This window comes from Elaeis guineensis, chromosome 10 (genome assembly GCF_000442705.2).
Source record: "Elaeis guineensis isolate ETL-2024a chromosome 10, EG11, whole genome shotgun sequence".
NCBI classification, from domain to species: Eukaryota; Viridiplantae; Streptophyta; class Magnoliopsida; order Arecales; family Arecaceae; genus Elaeis; species Elaeis guineensis.
This window is the reverse complement of record NC_026002.2, coordinates 14,062,282-14,078,090: the sequence shown is the minus strand read 5'-3', so window position 1 is coordinate 14,078,090 and position 15,809 is coordinate 14,062,282. Positions and strand designations below refer to the sequence as shown.

At 36.7% G+C, this 15,809-nt stretch overlaps 1 pseudogene; it reads right to left on the bottom strand.

Moving 5' to 3' along the window:
* Nucleotides 1–7,216: 7,216 nt before the first annotated feature.
* On the bottom strand, nucleotides 7,217–11,826 carry LOC140852238 (uncharacterized; annotated as a pseudogene).
* Nucleotides 11,827–15,809: the final 3,983 nt, after the last annotated feature.

The following is a 15,809-nucleotide window of genomic DNA, read 5'->3' as shown; positions in this document are numbered from 1 at the left end:
CCATAATCCGGACCCGACAGCATATAAGGATTTGGAACTCTTTGGATCCTGTCGTTTCTTATGTTCTTTTTGTCTTTCTCTTCGAAATTTTAGCCGACTTTCTGAAATCCTAGCCATCTTATGTTGGAGATGGGTGTGTCCTGTTTGGATCGGAGTTTCTGAAAGCTTAAATCCTCCTTTTTGGTCTCTTATACTCCCCTTCCGATATTCAGATGAAGATGAGTATATCTGTGTGTGTGTATATATTTTACTAATTTTTTTCTCTTTTTAGTTCAGATATTACATCCCTCTCTTCTTCGAAGGATCCTTGTCCTCAAGGAACTGAGGAAACTAGTTCTTGAGAACCCAGTAGTCTTCCCATGTGGCTTCTTCTTCACCGAGGTTACTCCATTTAATCAACATTTGGGTAACTGCTCTGTTTCTCCTGCGGACCATTTTTCTGTCTAAAATCTTTTCTGGTTGAGCCAATAGTTGTCCTTCTCCTGTGAGGGGTATTGTCGGTGATGCTTGCTCGAGTTTCTGAATCCCTCGTTTAAGTAAGGATACATGGAATACGGGGTGTATTTTAGATCCCTCGGACAGTTTAAGCTTATAAGCCACAGGACCAATTTTTTTTAATATTTTGAAAGGTCCAAAATACTAAGAGGTAAGTTCAAATTTTTGCGCATGGCTACTGTAGTCTGCCGGTAAGGTTGAAGTTTGAGGTATACCATTTCTCCTTCCTGGTATTCTTTATCTACTCTTCTCTTATCTGCATTTTGTTTCATGCGGTTCTGTGCTTCTTTGAGTCTGTCTCTTAAGATCTGTAACATCTTAGTTCTTTTTTTATTCCAATCTGCCACTGTACTTTGTTGATGCATGTCCATATTAACCATCGGGTACATAGGAGGTGGATGTCTATATAAGGCTTGATAAGGTGTCATCCCTAGAGAGGAGTGATAGTTGGTATTGTACCACCACTTAATCAGAGATAGCCATTTAAGCCATCTGTGAGGACTGTGAAAGCATATGCATCTTAAATATGTCTCTAAGTATCGGTTTACCCTCTCTGTTTGTCCATCTGTTTGTGGATGATAGGCAGTGCTTAGATGTAGTTTAACCCCCATTAATCTGAATAAATCTTGCCATACCTGACTGCTAAAGATCTTATCTCTATCTGATATGATACTTTGTGGCATTCCATGCAGCTTGTATACTGCATCTAAAAATGATCTTGCTACATTCTGTGCTGAATAGGGATGAGTTAAGAAAATAAAATGAGCATATTTAGTTAATCGATCCACCACTACTAGTATGGTATTTTTGCCTTGAGACTTTGGTAATGATTCGATGAAATCCATACTAATTTCTTGCCATGCTTGAGTGGAAATTTGCAGAGGTTGTAATAGTTCTGCATATGGAGTTCCATCTATTTTTTTTTAATACAAATTTCACATTCTTTCACCAATTTCTCTACTTGCTGTTTCATTCCTGGCCAATAGAATAATTGTTTGATTCTTTTATAAGTATGGTTTATTCCTGAATGTCCCTCTAATGCTGAAGCATGCATCAGTTCCAGTAGTTTCTGTCTCAACTTCCTATTTTTTCAATGTAAATTCTTTCTTTGTACTTAAGCACTCCTTGTTTATAAGTGTATTCAGCTTGTGATTCTTTTTTATGAGTACTTCTGCTATAATTTGTTGAGTCAGTTGATCCCCTTCATAACTGTTAGAAATTTTAAACTCCATGTAGGTACCACTGCTGTAATAGCCTGCACCTTTTCTTCCTCAAATCCCCACCTCGATAGTACATCTGCAGCCTGATTTTCTTTTCTTTTCTTATAATGTATCACATAATCCAATCCCATAAATTTCATCATACTTTTTTACTGAGCTGCAGTAGTTACTTTCTATTCTAATAAGTACTTTAAACTTTGATGATTTGTTTTAATGATAAATGATCGAAAACTAATGTAGTGCTTCCATTTGTCTACAGCCATCAAAATAGCTAAGAATTTTTTTTCATATGTAGAAAGTGCTCTGCTCCTTTCACTTAGTCCTTTATTGAGATAAGTTATAAGTCTTCCTTGTTGTGTGAGTACTGCTCCCATTCCATATCCACTAGCATCTACTTCCAAAGTGAAAGGTAAGAAATAATTTGACATTGCTAGAACTGGTGCTGTAGACATTACCTCTTTTAATTTCTCAAATGCTTCTTGAGTTGTTTCATCCCAATGAAAATTATCCTTTTTAAATAGCTCTATTAAGGGTTTACTAATTGCTCCATATCCCTTTATAAACCTTCTATAATACTCTGTGAGCCCCAAAAAATCTCTCAACTCCTTCAATGTAGATGAATTAGGCCACCTTTTCATGGTTGCCACCTTCTCAGGATCAGTTGCCACACCTTCTTTGAAAATTATATATCCCAAATATTCCACTTGTTGCTGTCCAAAGAAGCATTTGGATCTTTTTGCATGCAGCTGATTCTTTCTTAATATATTCAATACTTCAATGAGATGTTCCATATGCTCCTTTAAAGTTTTAGTATATACAAGAATATTATCAAAAAAAACTAACACAAACTTTCTAAGATAAGGAGAAAATACCTCATTCATGATAGCTTGAAATGTGGCTGGTGCATTAGTTAACCCGAAGAACATCACCAAGAATTCATAATGACCCATGTGAGTTCTAAATACTGTCTTATATACATCTTCTGGGTTCATTCTTATTTGATGGTATCCCGATCTCAAGTCTATTTTAGAGAAATATTGAGATCCTTCAAGTTCATCCAAAAGATCATCTATTAAAGGTATAGGATATTTATCCTTCACTGTTGCCTTATTAAGCTGCCTATAATCCATACAAAATCTTCAGCTATTATCTTTTTTTTTAACCAAAAGCACAAGCGAAGCATATGGATTGGTACTAGGCTAAATAATAGTGGTCTTAAGCATTTCTTGTATCTGCCTTTCAATCTCATTCTTCTATTCATAAGTATATCTGTAAGGTCTGATATTAACAGGATTGGTTCCTGGTAACAAAGGTATTCTGTGATCTTATGGCCTATTGGGAGGCAAACCTTTAGGCTCTTGGAACACATCAGTGTACTGTTCTAACACTTTCTTCACTGAATTAGGTATCTCTGCTTCTGTCCTTTTCCCATCAAAATTCATCAGTTGTCCTATAGCACAACAGTCTCCTTTAAGTCCAGATTTGCACCATTGTGTAGCAGTAATCATTTGAAATTTGACCTTAGTAGACTTTACTTTAGATCCTTCTATAATGCCTTTTAATATCATCTATTTTCCTTCCTTAATGAAAGTGATAGCATTATCCAAATAATCAAAGGTTACTTTACCATAAGTTCTCAGCCAATCAATTTTCAGAATTATACTAGATCCATCCAATCTAATCACCTTAAATCAGCCTGATATTGTTCTCCCTGTATAGTCCATTTAAAATTAACACATTTGAGCTTACTCAAAACCTTGTGTCCATTTGTCACGGTTACTACTAATGAATTTACTGCAGTAAGTATAGCCTTTACTTCTTTGGCCACTTGGTAATCAATAAAGCTGTGAGTGCTTCCAGTATCAACTAGAATGACTAAAGTTTTGTTACTGGCTTCTCCTTGAATCTTAATAGTTTCATTTTGGTTTTGTCCCACTAAAGCATATACAGCTGTTTCTATTTTCTTTTTTTTTTCTTTTTCTGTCATAGTCTCTTCCTCTATTTCTTCTTCCTCTTTTTTCTGTAATAACTGTTCATCAAATACTTCATCAGCTTCTATTGTGGCATTAATAGATTGGTTCATTCTCTATGAACATTGGTATTCCGGGTGGTATTTCTTTCCACATTTAAAGCACAGACCAGTAGCTCTTCTTTGTTCCCATTGTTGCTTATTATCCTTTGAGGTAGCTTCTGATTTCTAATAGTTTGAGATTTTATACTTTCCTTCTGTACTACTAAATTTGGATGAAAATATTCTGTTGACTTTGTTGTGGATATTTTGTAACTCATTTTGCTTCTTTTCCACATCATTAACAAAGCTTGTTCATGTAGTTTAGCTTGTTCATACACCTTTTCCAAGGTTGTAGGATGAGATAAATCAATATATGATACCAATTCTTTTTTCAACCCACTGATATAGTTTTCTATAAAATATCTTTCAGTTAATGCTGGATTATATTGTATCATCCTAGCTCTCATATCTTCAAATTTTTTGATACTTCTCTACAGTATTTATTTACACCAATTTATTAAATTTTCTGATCAACTGTTTCATATTTTCATTATCAAATCTTCTATTCACTGCTTCTACCAATTCTTCCCAACTCAGATTTGGTTTATCAATTAAGTATCCTTCCTTCCATCTATATGCCTTTCTCATGAAATACATTGTAGCTATCTCCACCCACTGGACCACTGGAATCTGATATATTTTAAAATATTGCTCACTCTTATTGCTCCATTCTCTGGGTTCTTCACCATTGAAAGTAGGGAACTCCAATTTCGGATAAGGTAAGTGAAATGGGATCCTATTTTGAATATCACCTATCCTATCCAATTGATGATACGATGTGGGTAGTATTCCTTTATCTCTATCCTCAGCTGCTACAGCTGATGAGCTAAAGCCATGTGGTTTTGAGTTGTTTGTTCTTCCATTTCTTATGACTGATGGGCTATTATTTGCAGTGAATAAAGGAATGGGCTGAGAAACTGATGACTGCGATGAAATTAACTTCAGCAACTACTCATGCCTACGATTTTGTTCCTGTATCATAATTTCATGCTTCCTTGCAGCTTCTATTTGTAAAGCTTTATATCTCTGTCTTTCTTCAATTTATATTTCATCTAACTGTCTTGCAAACACATCTAATTTTGTATCGTATTCCTCAGATACTTGTTGTAACCTGTTTTCAATATGGTTGTGACAATCTATAGAAAATGTTTGCATTCTTTCTTCTAGTGCACGTATGTTTTCACAGATCTCTTTTAATCTGATTCTTTCTGCCATTTTTTACTTCACTCCAAATTTTTTTTTGAAACTGTTTGACAGAAAGTAAAAATTCTACAACTCCTGGCTACAGCAATTCATTTCAAGGTGGCCAATGATGATTTCATGAGGTCAGGTTGCTGTTCCTAACTTGTTGGAACAATAATCACCCTTAAAGACCCTGATACATTCTTTATCATTCACCACAATCTATACTAGAAATAGATTCAATTCAATTTGGAATATTACCTGATGTTAAGTATCTTACTTGATTGAATTGAGGGTTATGCTACCGATCTCCTTAACCTGAGCTTTTGCAGCCTCTCTGATTGCCGACTACAGTATCAGGTAAACTTCAATTGCTGTTTTTAGGTCTCCTTGCCCCAGGTCCAAGATTCAGATCTGAGCTCTGATACCAATTTTGTAACATCTCCGGCTCCTGACAAGAATTTTTTGGATGTTATTTTACCTTGTTGATGCCAATTTGGAATTCGTAGTTAGAAATTATATTCTAAAGAAAGAACAGGAAAGAATTTCTGATGTTAATTGTGTAGATCTAGAGGTAGAATTGGAAGAAGAAGGAGAGTTTACAGGAAGAAGGCAGGTCAGATCAGAGAGGAAGGAGGAGAAAAAATTGGAGGGAATTCTGAATATTTTCATTTCTACCTTCAAATCTCTATTATAGCTGATTTTATATGCAATTATAGTAAATGAAATTAAAATGCTTCCGAAATGAAATGCAATACTAATTAAATGGAAATGAAATTTACTGGAATGAAATACAAACACGAAATGAAATGCAAATTCCTATGAAATGAAATGCGAAGTGGATATTTTTGTGGCTTATCGGAGCTGATTGTTAGGTTTGTTAGCCTGATCCATAACCCGGACCCGACAGCATATAAGAACTTAAAATCCTCTGGATCCTGTCATCTCTTCTACTCTTGTCTTTCTCTTCGAAACTCTAGGCGACCTTCTGAAATCCTAGCCGCCTTATGTTAGAGATGGGTGTGTCCTGCTTGGATCAGAGTTTCTGAAAGCTTAAATCCTCCTTTTTGATCTCTTATACTTCCCTTCCGACAGTTAGATAAAGATGAATATATATATATATATATATATATATATATATATATATATATATATTATATATATATATTCATATTACTAATCTTTTCCTCTTTTTAATTCAGATATTACACCATGGTTTTTTCTTTCCCCCTTTAAAGTGGGAGCAATCCAGTAAATGTACTAGATTTGTCCTCTATATACTTATTACTCAAGGGATGGCTCCTCTATCACAAGAAGGCCAGAACAAGAGATGGCTCCTCCAAAAGAAGGACACAATGGACAGATGGGAAAATAGAAAAGCAAAAAGAATCTTAAAACACTGAACAATTACATTTTGAATCACTATTGAAAAATAAGATAAAAGATAATAGATTTTAATTTATAAAATCCATCATGGGAAACATTAAGACAAGTATTTTAAGGCAACTCATCAAGGCATTTGAGAAGTTGAAATCAGATATGAACTAATAGTATAGCAGGACCGACCCGAATCAGCATGATGAGACTTATCCCTACATTAGTTTGTTGTATATTTTCATGTGTTTTCTTATTTGCTATTTCCATCAATTTTATATGTTTATCATGCTATAGTTCACATCAATATTTGGTATTCAAGAGTATTATCAACATGTGAAATCAATGGCTCAGAAAATTAGACCCTTATATTGACCTAAATTAGTACGAAATAACAATCCAACCCATTAAATCATATCTTCATAGTTAATAAAAGATAATTGTTCTCCACATTAGGTTTGCTACCATGGCAGTTCTCCAATCATCAAGGCCTAACAAGTTTAACTCATGTCCGAGCCGTGTCCCATGATAAGGTCACAAATGCAGTCACAAGCATCAACACTTCATCCACATATCCTGCATTACCCATTGAATTAAACCAGTGAAACTAATGAGGCACATAGCATCTGTGAAACCAGTAGGAAATTTCTCTTATTCTTCTTCTACACAGGAGGCCTTAGAAAAGTCTGTGCTATGAAATGGATGGCCCTCCTCCAATATTTGTAGACTTCCCTACCCTTGATGAAGGCAGAATTAGATCCAAGTCTTTAGAACAACCATCAAGAAATGCTAATTAAGCTAGCTGTGATCTTCCATTCATGTCTTGTCTTGAAGAATACAAAACTAACCAAGTGAATGCCAAAGATTATGATTCTTACCTGACACTGGAAGTTAAACCTAACACATAAATCAACCAAAACGTTGGATTTTGGCTCCTGCTATGGGAATAGTTCCCAGAAAGCTTTCACTATCAATCATTATGAGCCCTAACACACTTCCTACCCCACGTGTTAATCATCCACACAAAAGTCTAACAAATTTCTGACATCCCAATCCCAGAAGCACCCGAGGCTTCCCAAGCTAGAGACCGATCTAATTCTCAACCAAAGCCAATCATCCAATACATTATTTCATAATCTATGGACATCATCTTCCATCACCATGTCGCAGTTGCATGCAAATACATTGGTAGCACAGCAACAACCAATGGTTATATGGACCCCAACAAACAAAAGCATCAGCAAAGAGATCAGATGGACCATCGGCTTTACCTAACAAGAAAGGCAGTACCCATTTTTAGCTCCCCGGATGATCTAAGGCCATTCTTTAAGATTAAGCATGCTAATATAAAATAACAATTATTAAATGTTCAGTAACACCCATAATGGCCATTATATATAAGCCACTACTTGAACTATCTATGATGCTTGGATAACAATAGAAGAACGAGTATTTTTACTTTCTCAAAACAAAAGACAATTGTTTCAAACCATGCCTATAAAAATTGATAGTGTTTGCATACTACAGTTCTGAATGTCACCATTAACATGGGTTAGACATCTCATTGTAGTAGAATGATGCACAAGTAATTGTGTAATGCCAATGCCACTTTATTATCCCAAAATGCTGTTAATATTTACATGCTTGATGGGTGCTACATGCCCTTAAAAAATTCCTTCAAAAAGGTGTTTTGCCATTTACCGGTCACAAGGCCTTCTGACTTTTATCATCCATTTCACTGTCATGTTGAGGCCTTAATAAAGGAAACAGATTGAGCATTTATAATGAATCCTTTTAGCAAACAAGGCCAGCTACTAAGTAGCTCATCAATAAAGTAAATAATCGAACTTATTCGTTATCAAATGGATGGACTAACCTTTTGGTCAATTACATAATGAAATCAACTGCATGGTATATGAGATTTTGAGAATGTTAAGGCATCTATTTATATTTCTTTCTCGCTTAATTATCTCCCCACATCATGTATCTCAATGACAACCTAACACTATATAAGTGTTCTCTACATAGCATTCAGGAAAACAGCTACAATATCTGCTAGATAGAGGACGAATAATTATACTAACCACTTGTAACAGTTCTAGGGTTCGTCATTATACAGATACTGAAATAGATAACAAGAAAAGCCTTTTTAAAGCATTCAATATGGTAAGAAAGATAACAAGAAAAGACTTTTTAAAGATTAAAGCATGTTTGGTGGTGCGTTTGTACTCGTTAAAAATGATTTCGGATCTAAAAATAGAATTTGAGTATTTGGCTATAATGCAAAAGTAATTCTGGATCACGCTTAAGATCCCTCAAAATGTGATTTACGTAAAGCTGACATCCTCCCGTTTTCCGTGGATGCAGTATCACAAGCTAAATATCGCATTTGCCAAAAATCAGTTTTCTTTAAGAAAAATTATGTGTTACCCTCTTAATATCCCCCGCACAAGATTTTTTCTTTCTTCAGATTAATCTCATCTTATCTCCATCTGCATCCTTGATTAATCTCCTCTCCATCTACGTCCTTTTTTTTTTTCTTTCTTCATATTAATCTCCTCTCATATCCATCCACATCCCCTCTCTTTTTGCAGACTTCTTTGTGTATACTTTGATTAATCTCCTCTCATCTCCATCCCCATCTATTGACACAAAGACAATTTTGAAAGAAATAAGAAAGTTAATGAATAACTTTAAAAAAAAAAAATGAGAAAAAATAAAATAGAAAATTTTATATCCAAACAATTTTAAAATCATTTTAGATATTTATCCTTTTTGGTCATTTTGTCATTTAAAAGCAGCTTTTAAGTCTGTTAACCAAATATACAGTAAATTATTTATACAACTTTAGAACAATTTTAGAATATTGACAACCAAACAAAAAATTGCTATATCCTCAAATAGACTTGGACATCAAAATACAGCTTTTACTAAAAATTACTTTTTGTCCAAAAACTATAGCATCCCAAACAAACCCTTAATGAACTCAAGTAATAACTACCTTATCAATATGCATGGCAAGTGATCAAATCTTATTCACCATCCATCATGTCTTATGTCTCTTAAGGCATTAATGCATATATCTATGAGCAAAACTCCAAGTGATTGAAATGCTTTCCAACCATGAAGTCCAGGACACAATTAAGTCATTAGTCATAATGTTGAAAAACCAACCATGGAGTCATGGATAAAATTAAAACATTAGTCATATTGTTGAAAAAACCATTTGTTTTGTGATTATTTAATACACAAGCAACAAGTCTACAAAACACTTGAATTCTTAGCTTTTTGTAGAGAATTTGAATGATGTATATCATCAAGAATATTTTGGATCACTTAAATATTTCACCATGCAGGCATAACTCTAAGCCAAACAATTCAACCATGCAGGCATAACTCTGAACCAAACAACAGGAGTATGATGTTTCTAAGGTCCATTCAACAGAAAGAGAAATTCTTTTGCAATGGACAAAATTAATCACATCCTCTCTGGACCTTCACAAATTTTTCATGTTGAAGGGAATTTCACAAGAAGGTAAAATGTTCAAGTGATTGGTAAAGCACGACAAAAACAGAGATTTTATCCCAGCAGTTTAAGAGACTTGTACTATTTTAAACTTTTTTCCAGTAATTTTATACTTCTATTGGATAAAAGAACTTAAATTAGGAGCAATAAAAACTTCATGTCTTTTTCTGTAATTCCATTATGTACAACCAAACGAACGCTAATGAAAGAAAAATGGTTTCCATTCTCTATCCAGTATATCATTCAACTAACAGACTTTGTTACAGCTTTTGGAATTACACAGTTAATTTTTTCATAATTCTTCAAGATTAGCATTACTAATTCTCCATCCAATCTTGCATTCGAAATTATGGAATTATTAGATTAAAAAAACAAAAGGACAATAAAAACAAAACCCCATGAACTAAATTGAATTAGATCTACATGGTAAAAACACCATCTTTTACAACAACTCCATCCAAGCTCTCTCTACACCACATATCTCTTCCTTCTTTGAAAGAGAAAAGGTCAATGTGTACAAGAAAAAGAAGAAACTATTCATAAGAAGTGGAGAAAAAAAGCAAATTTTTTCTATATACCTCGTGTCATGTGGCCAAGCCCTCCTGCCTCTTTGCAGAGAGCCGCTTCAGGAGCTCGTAGGTGGTGATCATGGTGGTGGCCGACACCGACATCGAGGCCCACCTCGGCCCCAGACCCCGGTAGCATGCACCCCACCCTCCTTCCCTCATGAGGCTCCGCACCGTCCGCCCGATCGTCATCCGCCCCTCCATCACCTGCATCCTCGTCTTGATGGTGTCCAGCGGCATCGTCACCACCGCCGCCGCTCCCCCTGCCATGGCTGCACTCACCCCCTGCACCACCACCACCGCCCCATACCCCGGCCTTATCACCTCGCCGCCGCCATCATTCCTCCCCTTCTCCTCCTCTTGGCGATTGAGGTAGTAGTACCCCAATCCACTCCATATTATCCTTTGAGACAGAGAATAGGAAGCCACCACATGGCATTGGAAGGGCGTAGGTGAGGATGGACATGCCAAAGCCCCGGTAGAGACCTCGAATTCCGTCGCAAGATAGGATTTTTCTGAAGGCATCAAGGCCACCAAGGTACTTGGAGCCTTGGAGATGGCAGCACTGGACCATGAGTCGCTGGCTGATGACGTCGACCGGGGTCCAGACCACTTGGGCGGCGATGGCAGCGCTAAGGCCGGCAGCAGCGCCGGCTGCTGTAGAAGCGGCCGGCTCGGGGAGACCGAGGCTGAGCGCGGTGGAGCCGACTGCGCTCTTGGTGACCTCGAGGGCGGCCATGTAGAGGGCGCGGGCGGGGATGGTACCGGCGAGGGAGGTGGCGAAGCCGCGGTAGAAGGCGAGGAGGCCCTCGTGGCGGAGGATGGCAGCGGCGGCGGCACAGGCGGAGGGGGCGGGGGGTGGGAGACCTGGAGACGGGTCTTGAGCACCACTGCCGGGTAGAGGGCCGCGGAAACGGCGGAGAAGAGGGCGGCGCCGAGGAGGAAGAACCGCGACTTGTCCAGCATCTCCCAATCGACTTCCGCCGGAAGGTGGAGCTCCGCCGGCGTCGGCGCCTGCCCCTCCTCCGCCGGCGTCGGCGCCGCCCCCTTGGAGCCCTCGAGCTCTCCCTTTTTACCTATGTCTACGCCCTCTCCTTCATCTCTACTAGGAATTACGAAAACCCAACCCTAACCCTGACAATTACGTATCAGGGTTTCGAGGAGATCAGGAGGAGAGCGAGGACGAGCGAGCAGGACCCGAGTTCGGCGTCCATCTCGCCGGAGACAGATGGAGGGATCTCAGCCGTCGATCTCCAGCGGGGACCGGGTTAGGGTTTCAAGAAGTGGAGGAAGAGGAAGGGGCGAAATGGGTTGGGGGTTTAAAAAAAGGCGTACGATAAAACGAGCGTAGGGAAAACGGAACAGAATCGGATGTTGGGGATTTTTGTGAGTGTAGAATGGGTTTCGTTCGCCTTTTATTTTTGGCCTGTCTATTGACACGTGTCAGTTGCGGTACAAGACGATGGGTCTAATTATGGGCCGAGGAAAGCAACAAACAAGTAGAGGGGTGACGCAGAGGGAAAAAAAAAAAGGTCTGGGGTCCGTACGGTCGGTCAGCGGCAACTGTTGGTCATGCAATAAATAATCTTATTTTAAGGAGGACGCGTTGCTCCCGGTCTCCACAGGAAACGTATGATGACGTGGTAGTAGCCGACCAATAGAGGACGAGTGCGCATTTGTTTTGTTTTGAATTGTTCGTATTTTGACGTGGGGACCACCGTGCGGTGTTAGATTGCACGGCGGAGAAAGGGCCAAGTCGGATGATGTATGGCTGCGGCAAGGGCAGTTGCGTGCAAAACAGAGGATAAGTGGGCCATAGCTTTCCTGGATCGATCAGCGATTTTGATATCAGTTGGATCCTGGTTCATGTTGACAAAAGTTGGCCCAACCGACAAAGGACACGAAGAAATCCAAGGGTAATGAAGAGAATCCATCAGCAATATCTCATCGAAACTGGTATGGAATGGAAGAAGAAACTGCACAGGGTCATGCTGCAGAATAGAGATGATGATCGGATCGAATTGGATGCAAAGAAGTTAGATCAGATATGAATTGAATAAAAAAAAATTAAATTTAAATTCAATCTATTTATTAAATAAATCAGATTTTAAAATTCAAATCTGATCTATTTAATAATAGATTATTCAATCCGATCTGTTTACAATCTATTTAAAAAAAATTAAAAAAAAATATGCTTCACTCGACCACGAAAAAAAAATCATGCTCCTCCGTCCGACTGCCTCTTCGCATCTCCGCCCTCATGGGCCTCACTTGCTCCACCGGACCGTGCTTCTCCTCATCTCCTCTCCTCTTCCGTCTAGAAAATCCCCTAGCGGCGTTCCCCGCCGCGGCCCCAGCCAAAAGAGAACTGGTGACCGCGACTGTTGGAGCTCCCTGTGCTCTTCGTCCGTCCACAAAATCCCCCAGCGATGCTCCTTGCCGTGGCCCCGACTGAAAGATCTGGTGACTCACCGACGGTGCCAGTACTCTTGCCCGCATTGTCCTCATCTCACTTGTCGGATGTCTCCATCTCCCCACACTCAATTATCTCGAGCTCACATACCAGCACTCCCACATCTCCCTTGGTCTCCTCCCGATCACCTACGCCGCGATTAGCGACCATCGATCGGCATTGTCTCCAGAATAGCGGCGGCGCAAAAAAAGTAAGGGAGGGGAAGAACCCTAGTAGAGATTTGACATTTTGAGTAGCAGTCGAAAATTGGTGAATACAATGAGTAGCGTGGCATGTCTTCCATCATAGAATTTTACCATGGGATCAAAGGAATAGAAAAAAATCATGCTTTTTTTTTTAGGAGCCCATTAGCCCATCATCCAATCTATTTAAACAGCCCAAGCAATAATATACTAGCTAATTTGGTCCAATCTAAAAATTAAATGGGTTAAACCGGTCAACCATCTGAAACCTGAATCCGATTTGTTTATTAAACAGATCAAATGGATCGATCTATTTACGATCCGAACCTGTTTAGTCCAAATTCAAACTTATTTATGATGGATTAAATATGGATCGGATTGATGGGTCAGATCATATTTTGCCACCTCTACTACAGAAGGAGACTTGGATCTGCGAAAATGACACCAATGCCTTTGATAACCATATTTGGTTGCCATAACTCGACAACAAAGCAACTGACACTCACCTCTCCTCCAATATTTTTTAAAATCAAAAATCAAAATCGAACTTACCAATAAAAAAATTGATTCAAAATAAATAAAAAAAAATAGTTAGATTTGGTTTGATTTATCGAATTATAGGTTATTAGACTTATATCGAATAGATAGTTTATGAAATGGGCTAAATAGATAATTTATGGATGGACTAAATGGATAATTTATGAGATTGACTAAATGGGCTAAATATAGAAGCAATAAATCAATGAAGTTAGTACAAAATATAAGTAAACTAATGGCGGTTCATGTATTATATTATACTAGTAGAACACCCTTGCGATGTACGGGGTAACAAAAAAAGAGGAGAGTATATAAAAAAAATTATATATTTTATTAAAACTAAATAGAATAATAATTGAAACTAATTAACTAATCTAATATTAAAAATTAATAAATTATAGCACAATAAATTTTAAGGTAGTTTATTTGCATATATAGTTATATTAGTATATATAAAAATTAAAGTAAACATAAAAAAATAAAATACAAATAATAGATCAATAGAAGAGAAGAATCTTCAACAACCTCATATGATGCCAAATTCCCAGCAAAGCACTTCCATAGCCATCTTTGTAGTCGGTTTAGGGTTCAAAAGCTTCTTCAAGTATTCCTTAAAAGCAAAGTTTAGGGTTTGAAATATAGAAAGGAAAAAAAATTAAGAATTGCCTTAGAGGGTTATAGAAAATATATATAGAAAATCATATCTTCTATGATCAATACATAAAAATTAATATAGAATGAAGAGAATAAATTATTCTTACACTCTGTCAACAAATATTTATATATAGCATTTAATTGTAAGTTTAAAGTTCTATTAACAAAACATAATTTTACATAGTCAAGATATTCTTATACTTGATTAATCTACCAAATAATTCAAATAGCATTTATTACAACCAAGATAAACAAAAATATGACAACACCTATTTAAGATAGTACCATATTTAATGGTTTAATCAATAATCAAATCAAATTTAATATCTTGAATTTTTCAATAAAAGTCTACAATGCAAAAATTGCTTCATTAGATACTATTAGACAGAATAATATGAGGTCTTGTAAATATTATCAAAGAATTGATATTATATTATGAATCAATATATAAGTAATTCATGGATGAATTATTCATTCATACCTATCTTAATTTTTTAATTTTTTTTTGTATACAACATTGTGAGTTGTGTTAGATGATTCAGCATTATTTGAACTTATAAATATCTTGAGACTATTTTTGCTTTTGATCCTCGACACTACTATATATAGCTATCCATGAGTAAATACTGACTTTGAAAGATATAATCCTACATGAGAAAGAATTTGGCATTGACTTTTATTGATGATCATCGCAAAAGAAATGGCCAAAAAAAATTATCTTCTCTGAAACTTAATAGGCAGGCTGAAATTGGATGGAACCAAAGTCATTTGAGAAATGAATACAATGTCCCCAATTTTTTAATCAGAAAATACTTTGGCTTCAATGATATGATTGCCCAATCTAGTTATTTGCAGTCTTGTCCCATTGCATAATCCTCTAGTTTGATCAATGTTTCTAAGGAGCATCACTGACACACCAACTTTGATTCTTAACTTATGATTTAGAAGCCCTGAATATATAATGGTATTGAGAAATTCTGATAAATAAATTTTTGCATTCATGCCTGAATTTAAGAATTCTTTGCACATGCTATCAGAACTCAAATATTTCTTCTCTTCATCAAGAATTAATGACATCAAATAGTTATTCACAAACTCAACACTTTGAAAAGTTGGAGCAAGTATTTCTCTTTCTTGGAAGAAATTAATCTTCTTTTGAGATGTTCATCAACATGTCTTAATAAGCAAATTCTATAAGTTCTACAAATGAATCTTTTGAATTATGAATAAGCATATCATCAAGAATTTTAACTTTTTCTTCGCCGTCATTAGGTTCTCCGGTCTTACCATTTTCAATGCTTAGAATCTATTCTAAGAATTTTCTTATCTCTTTAACATTAGAGGAAGATGAACCTGATTGAAGTCTCATATTTTTAGTTACACACAAAAGCTTACATAACTTCCACAAAGGAGAAGAATTAATGGTTGCATGAACAATATCTTGTCTAAATCTTTTTGGAATAACAGACAGGATTTATCTAAAATCTCCTCCAAGAATAATTACCTTACCACCAAAAGATTTGTTCGAC